The sequence below is a fragment of the Anser brachyrhynchus genome (assembly GCF_964034855.1).
Source record: "Anser brachyrhynchus genome assembly, chromosome: 12".
NCBI classification, from domain to species: domain Eukaryota; kingdom Metazoa; phylum Chordata; class Aves; order Anseriformes; family Anatidae; genus Anser; species Anser brachyrhynchus.
In genome coordinates, this window is record NC_137707.1 from 9370474 (window position 1) to 9384121 (window position 13648).

The 13648-nt window shown below is 36.9% G+C and overlaps 1 protein-coding gene across 1 annotated transcript in view; it reads right to left on the reverse strand.

Annotated features, from left to right (window-relative positions):
- LOC308176735 (uncharacterized protein) overlaps positions 1-13648 on the reverse strand; it is a 92270-nt gene that overhangs the window by 60312 nt on the left and 18310 nt on the right. Inside the window, exons 7-8 of the mRNA XM_080552866.1 lie at positions 3109-3230; positions 973-2500 (exon numbers count right to left, since the gene is read on the reverse strand). The gene's annotated coding sequence lies outside the window, so the exon portion shown is untranslated. The remainder of the gene's footprint in view (positions 1-972; positions 2501-3108; positions 3231-13648) is intronic.

Consider the following 13648-nt stretch of genomic DNA (forward strand, 5'->3'; position numbering starts at 1 on the left):
CAGGTGGGTTGGGGAAAATGAATTTCCCTGTAAGCATGGCCTATTTCTCCTTGCCTCTCCTACTCATTGCACATGTGTCAGATGGGACACATTTGTTCATGTGCCTGAACGTGCCTTCACTCCCTGGAGCCTGCTGGGCACTCTCTATACTTGCTTACAAGGCTAGCTCCTCTTTCCTGAGACACAGAATTGCACCACTCAGCTGACACAAACCACTGTATGCTGTTATCAAAATGAAGGGGGAACTAATAAAAATCAGGGTGTTTAAGTCTCATTAATTTTGCCCAGAAGTACATGTGGGACAAAGATCAAGGTTGTTGTAAACCCACTATAACATTTGACACTTTAAATGTTCCTCCTCTTTGTTAGAAGAACCCCCAAACCCAGTATTTAACTAAATAATCCACTTTTATTGCAGAACGTGCCCTTAACCACGAAATGAAGCATATGCATTTAGGAAGGATTTCCTAATAAAATGCGAATAAATCTCGGCATTTACAAGACAATTATTTTTGCCATGAAAAAAAATTATTATACAATGAGAGGTGTTCAGAATTTTGTCCATCACTAGAATTAATTGGTTGATCTTACACAGAATTTTAACCTACAAACTAAACGTTTGAACTAAATCACATTTACCGGAGACATAATTTATCAGGCTTTGTAACTTCTTAGGCCTTGTATTTGCCCGAACAGAGCTGAACCCCAAAGTTAATAGCTTAGTCACCTTACACCTGCACTTTACAGTAAGTTAAGAAACACAGAAAACTTTAGAGGTCAATTCAGATCGTTGGTGAGATAAAACACCCTCCAGAGAGGCCTGAACTGCCTTCTGGAGGTGTCTGTCTCTTCATTGATTATACAGTAAGTGGATGATGAGGAGGTTCCCAACCTGTGCAGTCAGAAGGGATGAATCTGTGCCTGAGCATTCTTGGTCTTTTGCCAAATTGGGCCTTTTCATCTATAACATACCTTACATCACCACTTTATTAATGCTCACGTCAATACACTCAGAGGTTGTGTATTGCTTATGGAAGTCTTCATACTTCGGAGGCACACTATTTTCCTTTCTGTTCTTTCAGAGCAGTTTCTTGGTGTCCTTCAAGCTGTTGTAGCCCTTTAGTTTGTGCATTTGGTTACTGGTTCTGTGCTACCTCTTAGTGGCTAGAGGTCATAGAGATTTCTTTTATTTTATTTCATATTTTAAGATGCTTGCTTTCCTTTTATTTTAAGGCGTTAAATAATTATGCTCTTCTTCTACATATCGTAAGACAATTAATGGGCTGATTTTCTACAAAGGTCAGTCCTTTGAACTCTGTGGTAGGATCACGGGAATAGAAATGAGGCACATTAGCTATCCTGATCTCTCAGTCTCAAGAAACTACATATTTCTGAAAAATCTTTCAACTTAATCAGATTAGCAGAGGGACTTAATCCTCTAAAATACTGATTGCTCCTCAGTGCTTCTTTTTTATACTCTGTACTGCTGCATTAGTGTCTTTCACATTCAGCAACCTTCTTTGCCTAATAGCACTCTCAAATAATTGATTCTTTCCTGTGTACTGTGTTTTATCAGTGAAAATACTACACAACAGGGAAGACCAGGAACCTAAACAAGCACTTTTAAAAATAACCAAAAATCCTACCGTAAACAGGCAAGCTATGGAATCAATTTGTTATGCATATAAATTTAATATCATCCAAGGTTATATTTTTATTTATACCTGTATCATGTAAATATTTTTTATTTGGCATTGACGTAAAAGGTTCATTTATTAACAGCTTCTATCAGCTGTTTCAGTTCCTTTACAAATCTTTGGAAGATGTGTGTGCTTTTTACAGCTATGCTCTTTTGTTCATGAGTGAATTCATATGCCATTTCATACATGATATTATATAATATATATATTTTATATATAAATATAAAGAAAGATATAGAATACTAAAAGGAAGACGACAAGTCCAGCAGCTAGTTACTTTAACCTAACAATGTAAAATTGTAGTTTATATTGCGTGCTTTGGTTTGTTAGGAAATCTAGGGACTCTGAAAAATTTTTAGTCCATGAAGTTGGTAGTCTCAAGCATCAACAAAATGCTTTGTCAATAATTAAAATGTCTTGAGTCTTACAGCAGTTCTGAAACCAACATCAACAGTAAAGCAACAGATTTGATAATTGAGATTGCAATTACACAAGAGAAAAAACAATCCTTTTCAAGACCAGCATAATTGTATGGACAGAGAGAGCCCTTAATTTTATATGACGTATCCATGATATATGTATGCATGGAAGATTGCGTCTAAGGCCCCAACAACTAAGTATTCAACATTCTGAAAAGTCTTTCGAGTGCTCAAAAACCTACTCCAGCTCACCTTGTTGGCTCACTCTTCAGTGCAGCCTGCCTGCATTCATTACTTCCACAATGAGTCAAACAGAAACAGAAGAAAAGCTGCACCTCTACACAAGTGTGAAAAACCTCTTCTACCTGTGGGAACAAGGAGCTTTGGAGAAACGTGAAGTAATGTGCAGAAGATGGTCAGTGAATCATAACTTTTGCAGTGTGACAGCAGCAACTGTGTGCAAGTGTCTACGTATTATACAATGTGACTCTGTGAGCAGCCCCAGGGCAGACTAGAAACTGTCAGTTTAAAGACTGAATTATCTTCTTAAGGCAAATACATAACTGCTGTTAATATCAGGATTTTCACAAGTACACCAGAAAAAAAAGGGGCTGACTTGAGAAGGGAGTTGTGAAAGATAAGGCATAGGGTTAGCTATAAGATATGCAGTGATAATTTTGTTTTTGCAAAAAGAGAGAAGGACAGAAGAGTTAGGAATTACTAGATTAGAAGACGTAACGATTTTCAAAGTAGGATAGAAGAGAGTACATTAGAGGATGCCTTCAGTATGAAAAATAAATTAGCTTTGACACATGAAATGGTTAAGACACTGAAAAGTAAGCCATGTTAGTTTGGAAAAAGCTATGAACACAGGATATATTCCCTAAAATTATATCGCTCTGCTCCAGTACTAGCAAATGTGAATCACAGAATCATAGAACACGCTTCTGGGAGAGGCAGTTAGATGTGTCACAGCTTCAAATACTTACCTTTTAGTGTTTGGCCTGCTGCTTTCTTGCCTTCTCAGTGCAGAGCTTGCTTGTTTGCACACATCAGTCACAGTGCAACCTGTTCTGGTTCTATTCTTGAATTTCATCCATATGTCGCCAGCCTAAGAACAGGATGTTAATTAGACAAGAATATCAGTCTAGTACATGAGGTCAAGCAAAGACTGCGTAAGGGCTAGTGTGACCAGAGAAAGACAAAAGGAAAGCAACACTTCTGATCTGAAGGATCTTTCTAAAATTTCAAGAAATTGAAAGGATATTGGGGAAGCTTATAGCTGCGCTGCAATATTATACTAATGAATGCCTTAAAAAATACACAACACAAGAAATAGGCGTAGAGACTGTGCAACAAAATGTTAAAATGTTCTCCAAACAAGCCCCGCAATCATGAATACAGAGCAACAGAGAATTTCATATTTAGACTTATTCAAGTTTTCTGAGTCACAAATTAGCACTTTTAAGAGCTTATCTTTTTCCCAATTGACTTTAATCAAGTGTTTCAGAAGCTGGAAAATGTTTTAAGTGAATAGAGCTCTTAAGCAGAGAGCCTGGGGAACAGAATAGCAGCTATTTTGTACTCTCTTTCAATGTTTTTGATTTGTTTTTTTTCTTTGTTCTTGCTTTTTTATGGTTTTCAACACAAGTGAAGCACCACAGCTGTAGGTTTCACAAATGAAAGAGAGGTACAGCCACAGAGAGACCCTTGGGGGGACAAGTTCAAGCAAAAATTCAAAATAATTTTCTTGACAGTGTCAAGCTGATGATCTTTTAAGTGTTCACTTTGCTATGATCTCTAATGCACTTCATGTAGACATGAGACTGATACTCTCTAAATGACAGAATCCCTTTGTTTTCTGATATATTTAAATAATACCTCAGCCAAAAAATAAAATAAAATAAAATAAAATAAAATAAAATAAAATAAAATAAAATAAAATAAAATAAAAACCCTTAATAATGCAAGCCTTCAAAGGGCTTCAGCTAAATGAATTCAGGTATGCTAGCTAACTTTTAAGGCAAATAGTCTTGGAGAATTTGATGAAAGCCTCTCATGAAGTAAGCATAAACTGGCTACACGTGTATGGAAATGTAGCAGGCAAATCTTGAAAAACATTGCATTAATAAAGGTTGGACCTGGCACTTAGGGACATGGTAGTGGGTGACATTGGTAGTAGGGTGATGGTTCGACCAGATGATCTTGAAGGTCTTTTCCAACCTTAATGATTCTGTGATTCTATGATGCAATTGCAGGCTCTCGAAGCATTTGTTCCAATTACCAAGGACACTGAATTGTACCTACACATTCTCTTCAACATACGGTCATTCAGTCTTTCCCATGGTGCCTTACACACCACAGTGTATTTAATTATCATCTCCTTTGCACACATCTGTTTACTCTTCCTCTGTCACCTAGAGTAAAACACCGCTGCCTGCCTTGCCTTTGTTTCAGAACCGTAAGCCCAGCCTAGATGAAGATCTGAAGTGTCTTTCTCACTTCTGTATGTAAGCTTATGTATCTCTGCCACGAAGCCTTAACAAATTTAATTAAAATCAGCAAACAATGGGAAATTAATGCTTGCTATTGATACACACTGTGAGAGCTTTCAGCCTACTGCTTGCTTAGTATGATGCTACGTTATGAGCCTTTAAACTGAAGTAAGGCGATGGGAGCCAGCCTAGGCATGGATCAACTGGCTCTGAAAAACTGCTCACGGGCTTCACTGTGTGTTTCTGCTGGTATCACGACAGCCGTTGCTCTCACTCTTGAAAATGTGCTTCCTCAGAACAACAGAAGTGACAATGTGAGTGGAGATCTGGGCTGTACCACTGTGCTGATGCTCTCTTGTTTCAGCTGCCTTATTGCAGAGAGCTCCCGAGACCTGCCTTCTGAATCCTGTCTGCAGGAAGCCAGGCTACCCAGAGACTCAGTGCTCACCAAAGGCAATCGACATGTTTTTCAGAAGCTCTCGGAAGTGTAATACATGAAGCTGGAGTCTGTCACTTAAACAGACAGCTACAGTTCATCACGAGACGAGGCCATTTGCCATGCGTGTGTGCACACTCGGGGCATGTAATATCTATCAGCATTTAGCATGACAGGTCAGCTCTGGTTGATCAAACTCCTGAACCAAACTCACTCTGCTCAGATGATGTTTTGCCTGACCAAATTATTCAGGATTTTGCCACAGTCTGTCTCCCACAAAAGCATAAAACCTTAGTCTGTCCCCCACAAAATGTAACCTTATGTCTAAGGGTACCTCACACTTCTGCTCGTTTTTGTGTCGCTGGAGCATTACCAGAAAATAACTCCTTAAACGAGGAACCCGTAGTGAAAAATCATTATTATTACAAAACATCTTTGTCTTCTAAAACCTTACCTGTAAAGCTACATTTGAAAAGGTTATTTTCTCAAAAAAATATAATGTATTTCATTAAATTGAGAGAATAAAATTAGGTACTGGAGCTGACAAGACTAATGACAATGCGGTTCAGTGCAGTCCCAGTGCCCAGTGAAGATTAGGTTATCAGAGCACCAACACCGACTTGAGGAATGTCTTTTGAAGTCCTTATGATTTAACAATTAATAGGAGGATTTGTTTGATAGCTAGATGCAGCCAGATAAAAAGGACATTCAGTTCCAATTACCCATTATTTTGACTATAACAGATTAACAGCATACTTTGAAGCATTTTATATCCAAACCTGTATAATTGGAAGTGAAAAAATTCAATTCACCAACTTCACTACATTTTAAAAAGAATACTCAGTTCCCTTTTAATAACAAATGTGCAAATATTCCTGACTTTGAACTGAAAGGATGAAAGATGCAAGTCAAAACCTGGCAACCAGTGATGATCATTTTCTATTTTAACAATTCTAATACTTACACAATATTTTTATGATGGTTTGCAAATATTTTATATTGCCCACATTGGTATACATTAAACTAGTTCACAAATGCTCATCCCGCTGAAGTCAGTAACAAACATCTTGTTTCTTTTTGAGAAGCTCATTTTTATTAATTGGGTCTCTTGATCCCTACCCTCTTAATTGTTAACAGCAAAGGAATGAAGAGACCTGGAACTGTGTCTGATCTGAATTACAGCTATTGAATTTGCTCTGATTTCATTATAAGATTTATTTTTGTGTTGAGACACGATATTATTTTTTCTTACCTGTACTTCCCATTGAATGCTTAATGCTTCTCTCCTTTCTCTAAAAATCTGCCTCAAATTCACCCCAACTTGTTTTTGGAAACTTTTCTGTTTCAGAAAATTTAGAATGGTTTAGATGTTTCTATTGTACATTTCTCTTAAAATGCTGTTATGACTATTATTATTAAAAAAAAAAACGCAGCTTTTAATATTATAATAATTGATGTATTGTACAATTTAGTTAGACTAGGGAAAGCTAATTTTCCATGACACTCAACAGTAGCTGCATTTTTTTTTTTTCACAGACAGACCTTGAAAATTACTTTGGTGAATGACTTTTTAGGAGAAAGAAAATGATCTGTTCATTTGTAGGGGACACTTTTCATAAACATTCTGACTACGTGCTAATACAAAGCTGTATATAAATTAGTGTGGGCTGAAAATGATGTCCTATCTGGCAAGTCGTAGTGGATCTGGAGTTGCACAATATTTTCAATTTTAGGAATCGGTTCCTATTAAAATATATTTTTAATTACCTTGGTATTTATCATCTTGTTAACTACGTTTGTATTTTTCTGATCTAGTCACAACAGCTATACATTTCCTTCAAAAGATAAAAGTTGTCCTCTTTTTATAAATTTGTTTGCATCAGGTTTGAAACCTTACAGAAAACATCAAATATGCCAACAGTTGACAATAAAATCAGGAGAACTGGCGGTTTTGAATATATATTCTAAAATAACCAAAAGGGTTCTTTGATGCCTACCTCAATAATTACTTACTATGTGTTACCCTTATAAAAATGTGTCTTTGCTTTACAGATGAAATGAAAACTCTTAAAAATGTTTTAAATGAATAATTCAAACAATGACTGACAATATAATTGTTTATATTTTTCATGTTAGCATATTCACATTATTCCTTCAATTTATAAAACAAGTTATCATTCTCTGTGATATTTATAAAAGTTTAATAAATAAAAGAAACTTTGTGAAGATGTCATTTTTTTTTACACTGTATTTGCTAATCTGCTCCCATTATTTTAGTTCTTTGAGAACTTCTGGTACCACTTGCATGCCACGTTTGGTGGGATTTGAGCTATAGTAAGAAAATACATAAACACTGGCAATTAAATTGCCTTATCAATTTTCTGCAGCTTATTAAGTTGTTTTATTGTAAAGGAAGATTAGTGTCTTGAGACGAAATAGGAAAATACCTAAGCAGGAGTCCATGCATTAAAGCTGTGATATCTTGTACAAACCCACCTCCTGAATGAATTCTTAAAGAGACACAACTAAATTAACGTGGGAATGTAGGGAAGTAAAACGAAGTAACAAGCTGAACAAACAAGAATGAAAATATTAACATGGAATCGGAAAATCTTTCATATGTGCAGAAGAATCTCTTAGGGAATGAACTATGCATCTTGGGATGCAAAAATCTTATACAGAGATCTTAATAAATACATAAAAAGTGGACACCCAAAAAGCTACAAATAGATTACAAACCCACTAAGAATAAAAATCTGCTTGGGGAGAAAAAAAAAATATATATAAATATATATATAGACAGATATAAGAACAAAACAAACAGTAGCAAAGGAGCAGCTACAAAGACAGCAAATGGAGACCACGACCCAGAATTACGGTTTACAAGGACAAAAAGGACTTTGAAGTTATGAGCTTGGCAGCAGCAGCAGAAGAGGCAGCTCATATAAAAAAGGGAACATGGAGGGAGTTGATTTCATGTCAGCAAAAGCAGCCTCTCCCTTTATCCTTATTTCCCTGTACTGTATTAATGGCCAAGGACCAAATCCCATTCAGACTAAAGGGCAGTTCCCAAGCTGAAGATGCAGCATACAGCTCCCATCATGTACTTCTCACAAGGCCATAGGACTACTGCCTTTCCTGACATTATGTCTTAAATTACATTTTGAGTCTGTAAATACTCTAACTTCCCAAAAGCCATCCCAGTGCAAGACCAGATTTGAGAAATGCATTGGCTAGATCAGCTAGCGTGTATGTGAAGCATTACAGGCATCTAACACAAAGATGTGAGGTCAGGAATTCATGCTATTCAGAACATAAAATGAGATTCAAATTTGACCACAGTAATCACTAAGTGGAAATTTGAATTAGACAAATATCTATGAAAGAGACTTTTGACAGTAGTTTTTAACTCAATATTAACAGAAGTGATACTTGCTTAAATTTTTGAATATACTTTTTCTAAACAGAAGTTTGAGCTTGGAGAAGCAGAGCCTGAGAAAATCAACTAGTTAACTAGTGTTAGACAAAGCCATACATCATGGCTGTGAAGAAGTTGAATGAACAGTTGAGTTTCAGCAGATCAATTCTGATTAAATTTTAGAGGGGAAAAAAAAAAAAAAACACTGCAGAAATTCTCCTGGGATCAATGCCACCTTCCCAGTTTTCAGCCAGACAGTTATGTTTAAAAATATTTTGTTCAGAATTCAGGCATCTGCTTTACTATGTGTTTATTTTGCAGGTTTTGTGGTAGAGGGACTGGCAATGGACGAGGTCTGTTGTGTACAATTCTTGGCTGCCTCTGTCTTCTTTGCTTTTAATTTATTAACTTATTTGACTGATTGAGAAAGACATTTAAAAATTTGCTAAGATCTCATTGTAATTTGAACTAATATTAAGTACATGCTTAACTATTTAATGGGATGAAAGCAATAGTCACTCTACTATTCGCTTGTTTACTTACACTTGTGCTGAACTCAGTTCATCACTTTAAAAAAAATACATACAAAACTTTGTTAATTCAACTAAGGAGCTGAAAGCATGGAGTAAGGCAAGACAAAACATCATCCACAAAATAAGTGACTTTTTTTCTTTCATTGCAGCAACACACCAAAGCAAAAGGATGTATGACCGAAGGGTGGTTATCGTTTCCAGTACCACTGCATTCTGGGGAAAAGCTTTGTAATGTGTTGAGTTCAGACAGAAAGTAAGTTCAAAGGGCAGAAGGTTGCTTAAATTTATCTCTAACTACTAACACAGGAAAGGAGAAATGTACTGAAGAAAGGAAGAAGTCAAAACAAATCTAAATCAGAAGGATTTATATGCTGGTAGCAAACTAAGCTGCCTTAAAACCTTGCCTAGTAACGGCATTAATATAAACGCATATCGTTCTGGTGGGGAGGAACATGTTCCTCTCTCTAAAGCGAAGAACTTCACAGCATTTATGTGCTCTTCTGCTCTCATAAATGATACTTTATGGCATCGATTCTGTCAACACTGTTCCTAATCCTGACATTTGCTGACATTTTCCATTTTGTAAAATAAAAAGAGTTTAAAATTTCTGGCTTTGACCTTGACATAATGAACTGATGGATCACAGCAAGGAAATGGAGATAGTATCATCAAATTTGTTCCAATCCCTCCTTTTGGTGCTATCAAAACTGCAGATTAAATTATAGTTTTTATTAGAGATGCCTGGAAAATGTATATTCTTTAGTATGGCATGGGGGTGTGGTAGGGGAAACACATACAAATGTGCCATCTTATACTGGGACAGAAGTCTAAACACGAAGTAATTCAGGGAAAGTTTCCAGAAGAAAATGCTTTTAGAGTCAAACAACTAGGTGTTTGGGATTTTCTTTTTGGCTTGCCCAATTTAACGATATTGCTACAATCTAAATGAATATCCAATTTAAGATCTAGAGAGCTTCCTTGGGTGTTATGAATAAAGCAAGTTGTTATGCTGTCTCCTGGATAGGCAAGAGCTTGGCACTTTGAACACTGAGAACTTGTTTATTGCTAAACTAAGTCTCATGTTAGCTTTGATGTGTCAGATCAAGTCCTGTGTTGCCAGCAATCAGTGTGATCCAGGGCAAGCCACCAGAGTGCTTATGCAGATAATGCTCCCCACCAAAAATCAATAATGCAGTTAGGTAGAATTTGGAATAAAATGCTGAGGTATTAAAATGCATATAGTACTTCGAAGTGTATACTACATGTGATTCAGGGGCCAATCAAGCCTGGTGATAGCCAAAAGGCAGACAGACTTTTCTCTCCTATAATCCCCCTCTTACTAGTAAAAACACATCATAAAAAGCGCAGAGCCATACAAAAACTTTAAATGAAACCATAAAATGTGCAGAAGTAATGTAGACACTTGTTTCTGCCTTCTATTAGTTAAAACAAATGTCAGTGCTTGTATTGCAAGACCTGTGATGAATCAGATGAACTGGGTTGATGGCATCATTCATGTAACAACCTAATGCCTACATACATCCCTTCTTTGGACAATTTCAGTGGTGAAGTGCATACGAATTGAGAATGAGAAATACGTTTTCTAATTTGCTTGTAATACAGTTTCTTCACCATATTACTACCCGTTCTCCTCTTCTTCTGTCTTTCCTCCCTCATCTGTGGAAGATCATCTCAGAGTTTTTTGTACTGAAATATAAGCTTCTATTATTTTTAACATATATCATATCGCCTTCACATATTACACAGAGTGAGGAGAACAATCATGGCCAACACCCTGACAGAGCTATCAGGCAGTCAGTGTGTCTCCAACCATCCAGGATTAATATAAGGTGAGGAACGTCAGTTGTGTTTGGAGTAGCATCCTTCCAAACAGTATGACAAGCAGTCAGTAACTGACAGCACAATTTATTCTTTCAAGGCAACGTAGGGAGCCACAGCAATGATCAGTGAGAAACCATCATCCTGTAGGATCTGTATGGTGTCTGGTAGCCTGCCTTAGACATAAATTGGTCATGAGCCATGCTTCATCAGAGTAACTTGAAAATGGTTTTGCAGGGATGCCATTGGACTCATAGTTCACCTAGAAAGAGCCCTCCTGAATTGCTGTGGCCAAGCTGTTATGAATATCAATTCCCAGTGAGTTTCTACAGGAAAGAAAGGGAATGCTGAAGGCAAAAAGAACTGAAGGACAGGGGACAGAGAGGGGAAGAACTGAGTGGCAGATGAAGAAAAAAAAAAGGGTGGGGGGAGACTACAGACTAAAAGGTAGGAAGGAGCTAGGAAAAGCAGGGGTTAGCAGAGACAGGGAACTAGTAAGGATGATGCTGGAAATAAGAAGACTAAAAAGGTTAAAAGATTGTTACTGTCATTTTAGCCTTTCAAGTTCCTCCATGTGTCTCTCCCATATCAAAATCTAATTTGAAAGATCAAATCTTGGCTTGGTAATACAGAACTTTCTTTGCTTCTGTGTAAAACTACTTGCCTCCTTCATTAATTGTAGGCAGATTGATGTTTACAGATGCTGCAAGTGCAAACAAAAATAGATTTTTTGCCTTACCCAGCTTGGTTAAGGCTTCTTCTGTCAGTCCCTGTCATCTACGCATGCCAGCAAGGTGAAAGGAGGGCTCTTCACCTCAGCGTGAGCCTCAGCTCACACAGCTGAAGGTTGGTAAAGGGTCTAAATAGTTGAAAGAGGCATCTGCTTTTTACCACAAAAATGGCCGTAACTTCTTAATAAATAATCCAGGCTGAGATTATCTGTAAATTTCTTTCATGAAGAAATCTATAGAATTGAAAAACTGAAACATGACAACGATCTTAGAGCCATTTGTCCACTCTCCCACCTCTTCAGACAAGCCCAAGGACAAGTCTGCAAAAGGCCGACAGTGCTGGTTTCAATGTTCCTTATCCTCAGCATGATCCATATTGGCAGTTTTAACTTAAATCTACTGCTTTGTCTTCCGAAGAGGGACAAGTGCTTTAAATAAATCTTCTCTTCCTGTGATCTGTGTTAGCACTTCATTTTCTCTAACCTGAGTGAAGAATTTATCCTGATTTAACAGATATCTGGGAGACATGGGAGTAACAGCTCTGGTCATGAGATCTTCAGGACTGCTCCAGAATAGCTTGCAGCAAATGTCTTGGGTCAGCAGTTTAAACTACATTCAGAACAGAACAAAGATAAATTCTTCCATGTTGTATACTAGCGTCTTTGTGTCTCAGTCAAATCTTATTGGAGTCAGGGAAAATGACCTGGGCTGGACCTTTTGCCTGTCAAATAAGGCTGCTTTCCCACACTTCACAAGCCTCATGTTTCTTTCTGGTTGCTTGATAGCAACCAGTAAGAGAAATTTGAGGAAGAGAACTCAAGACAGATATGCCTACCTACATTTTCTCAGCCAGCTTGGATAGGAAAAACAGTTCTTTAGAGTCATCATATTCCATTAGTAGAAACGTAATATCCAGTGCAGTGAAAATTCCTGAGAACTGTTTCTCTTAAAAATATACCCTAAGTAAAATTCAGTGTTCCACAAAGAAAGAGAGAAGTACATGACTACATCACGAACGTGAAGAAGAGAACTACATTGTGCTGTGAAGAGCTATGTCAGTGGGAAAAGGCTGTTGGCTTATTTTTATTTTCCCTCTAAAATTGCAACTGTCGTGTAAACTCTTTAGTAGAAAGATCAGAGCTAGTCACTAAAGTGCTAGTCAGAAATGCCAGGCACTGCAGAAATCAGAATTTTAATTTGAGTTTTGAACAGAATGAAGCCTTAACATAGCTCTCAAGCTATTTAAATATGGAAAAAATTAGCTGAATGAATAAAAGAAAATAACACAGCTGGTGACTATTTAAAAAGGAAGAGCTAGACTGAGTTTTTGTAAGTTCAAACAGGGACATTCAGAAATAAGTTCTTATAAACTATGCAAAATCAGATGTTGTACAAATAAACAACTGTATATCTATTCATCTTTTCAGATCAAGGCTTTGACAATAATTAATCGTAATGAAGGTTTCTCCAAGAAAACTCAAAAATATTTAACTCTGAAAAAGCCTGCAAATGTTTGGTTAAGTTCATATATATGTGTGTATACATATATATATATATTTATACACACACATTCGAAAGCAATTTAGTGCAAAGTACTTCTAGAAGCATCTCTTCTTTCTGTACATTATTTATCTTCACTGAATTATTTTGTAGCATCTGGAAAGACTAATTTAGGCAAATAAAATTTCCAGCTAAAACCAACATCCAATTTTTTTTTTAATAGTTTTTGGACTCTAGCAACATAATAGCTACTCACAGGGTATACACAGACTGCTCCACCCTCATGCTGGGCTGACTCGCAGCAGCTGTCCAACATATGTCTCTCAAGTAGTTTATTTTGCCATCAGAGCATTACAAAATGTAAAGTTTTTCCATTCTGCAGGCAAAAGACTTAAGTGGGTCAGGATCAGCGTATTAACCTGAGCTCCTTAGCATCCTGTGCACTAACAACTATACCTCCCCAAAAAAATGCATTCCTTTTTGTACAGAATCCCAGCATTGTTCAGCAGAAATTATCTGGCAAAACCGACGCATCTAACTTTTAAAAAGGGAGAGAGAAAAGAAAAAATGGGGTATA